Below are 2,974 nucleotides of genomic sequence, written 5' to 3'. Positions count from 1 at the left end.
CCTGGTGAATTGAGGTTGTTCTGAGGGCTAAAGGGGATCTAGCTTAATATTAAGAATAGTTTTTTTACTCTCATATATATATATACACATAGTAAGAGTCAAAATTTGGACACACCTACTCATTCTCAATGTAGAATAATAGTGAAGAAATCAAACCAATGAAATAACACATATGGAATCACGTAGTAACCAAAAAAGTGCTAAACAAAACAAAATATATTTTAGATTCTTCAAAGTAGCCACCCTTCGCCTTGTTGACAGCTTTGTCATTATGTCAACCAGCTTCTCTTGGAATACTTTTCCAAAAGTCTTGAAGGAGTTTCCACATATGCTGAGCACTTGTTGGCTGCTTTTCCTTCACTCTGCGGTCCAACTCATCCCAAACCCTTGCAATTGGGTTGAAGTCGGGTGATTGTAGAGGCCTGGTCATCTGATGCAGCGCTCAATCACTCTCTTCCTTGGTCAAATAGCCCTTACACAGCCTGGGGGTGTTTTGTTTTGGTTCATTGTCCTGTTGAAAAACAAAATGATGGGATGGTGTATCGCTGCAGAATGCTGTGGTAGCCATTCTGGTTAAGTGTGCCTTGAATTACAAAATAAATCACAGACAGTGGAAACAGAAATGCACCATCACACCTCCTCATCCATGCTTCAAGGTGGTAATCACACATGCAGAGATCATCCGTTCAGCTACTCTCCGTCTCATAAAGACATGGCAGTTGGAACCAAAAATCTCAAATTTGTACTCATCAGACCAAAGGACATGTTTCCACCAGTCTAATGTCAATTGCTCATGTTTCTTGGCCCAAGCAAGTTTCTTATTATTATAAGTGTCCTTTAATAGTGTTTTCTTTGTAGCAATTCAACCATGACGGCCTGATTCACACAGTCTCCTCTGAAAAGATGGAGAAAGGGGGATACCAAGTCAGTAGTACAACTAGATGCATTAAACTGAAATGTGTCTTCCACATTTCACCCAACCCCTCTGAATCAGAGAGGTGTGGGGGGGCAAGCCATAATCGACATCCACGTCTTTGGATCTAATCACTAGGCTACCTGCCACCCTTGATGTTGAGCCGTGTCTGTTGCTTGAACTCTGTGAAGCATTTGGGCTGCAATCTGAGGTGCAGTTGCAGTACAGGTGCAGTTCTGCAGCAGAAGGAACTCTGGGTCTTCCTTTCCAGTAGTGGTCCTCATGACAGCTATTACAAGTCTCACTAGCCTCACAAGTCTTCAACTGGCAGCTTCATTAGATAGTACCCGCAAAACACCAGTCTCAATGTCAACAGTGAAGAGGCGACTCCGGGATGCTGGCGTTCTAGGCAGAGTTCCTCTGTCCAGTCTCAATGTCAACAGTGAAGAGGCGACTCCGGGATGCTGGCGTTCTAGGCAGAGTTCCTCTGTCCAGTCTCAATGTCAACAGTGAAGAGGCGACTCCGGGATGCTGGCGTTCTAGGCAGAGTTCCTCTGTCCAGTCTCAATGTCAACAGTGAAGAGGCGACTCCGGGATGCTGGCGTTCTAGGCAGAGTTCCTCTGTCCAGTCTCAATGTCAACAGTGAAGAGGCGACTCCGGGATGCTGGCGTTCTAGGCAGAGTTCCTCTGTCCAGTCTCAATGTCAACAGTGAAGAGGCGACTCCGGGATGCTGGCGTTCTAGGCAGAGTTCCTCTGTCCAGTCTCAATGTCAACAGTGAAGAGGCGACTCCGGGATGCTGGCGTTCTAGGCAGAGTTCCTCTGTCCAGTCTCAATGTCAACAGTGAAGAGGCGACTCCGGGATGCTGGCGTTCTAGGCAGAGTTCCTCTGTCCAGTCTCAATGTCAACAGTGAAGAGGCGACTCCGGGATGCTGGCATTCTAGGCAGAGTTCCTCTGTCCAGTCTCAATGTCAACAGTGAAGAGGCGACTCCGGGATGCTGGCGTTCTAGGCAGAGTTCCTCTGTCCAGTCTCAATGTCAACAGTGAAGAGGCGACTCCGGGATGCTGGCGTTCTAGGCAGAGTTCCTCTGTCCAGTCTCAATGTCAACAGTGAAGAGGCGACTCCGGGATGCTGGCGTTCTAGGCAGAGTTCCTCTGTCCAGTCTCAATGTCAACAGTGAAGAGGCGACTCCGGGATGCTGGCGTTCTAGGCAGAGTTCCTCTGTCCAGTCTCAATGTCAACAGTGAAGAGGCGACTCCGGGATGCTGGCGTTCTAGGCAGAGTTCCTCTGTCCAGTCTCAATGTCAACAGTGAAGAGGCGACTCCGGGATGCTGGCGTTCTAGGCAGAATAAAAAGCCATATCTCAGACTGGCCAATAAAAAGGCATATCTCAGACTGACCAATAAAAATAAAATATGGGCAAAAGAACACAGACACTGGACAAAGATGTGGCTTTTTCTTTGCAACTCTGCATAGAAGGCCAGCATCCCGGAGTCGCCTCTTCACTGTTGACGTTGAGACTGGTGTTTTGCAGGTACTATTTAATGAAGCTGCCAGTTGAAGACTTGTGTGGCGTCTGTTTCTCAAACTGGACACTCTAATGTACCTGTTCTCTTACTCAGTTGTGCACCGGGGCCACCCACTCCTCTTTCTATTCTGGTTAGAGCCAGTTTACCCTGTTCTGTGAAGGGAGTAGTACACAGCTTTGTACGAGATCGTCATTTTCTTGGCAATTTCTCACATGGAATAGCCTTCATTTCTCAGAACAAGAATAGACTGGCCATTTTGAGCCTGTAATCGAACCCACAAATGCTGATGCTCCAGATACTCAACTAGTCTAAAGAAGGTCATTTTTATTGCTTCTTTAAATCAGAACAACAGTTATCAGTTGTGCTAACATAATTACAAAAGGGTTTTCTAATGATCAATTAGCCTTTTAAAATGATAAACCTGGATTAGCTAACACAACGTGCCATTGGAACACAGGAGTGATGGTTGCTGATAATGGGCCTCTGTACACCTATGTAGATATTCTTTAAAAAAAAATCTATTTCCAG

The sequence above is a fragment of the Oncorhynchus kisutch genome, linkage group LG14 (assembly GCF_002021735.2).
Source record: "Oncorhynchus kisutch isolate 150728-3 linkage group LG14, Okis_V2, whole genome shotgun sequence".
NCBI classification, from domain to species: Eukaryota; Metazoa; Chordata; class Actinopteri; order Salmoniformes; family Salmonidae; genus Oncorhynchus; species Oncorhynchus kisutch.
Note: the sequence above shows the minus strand (reverse complement) of the source record.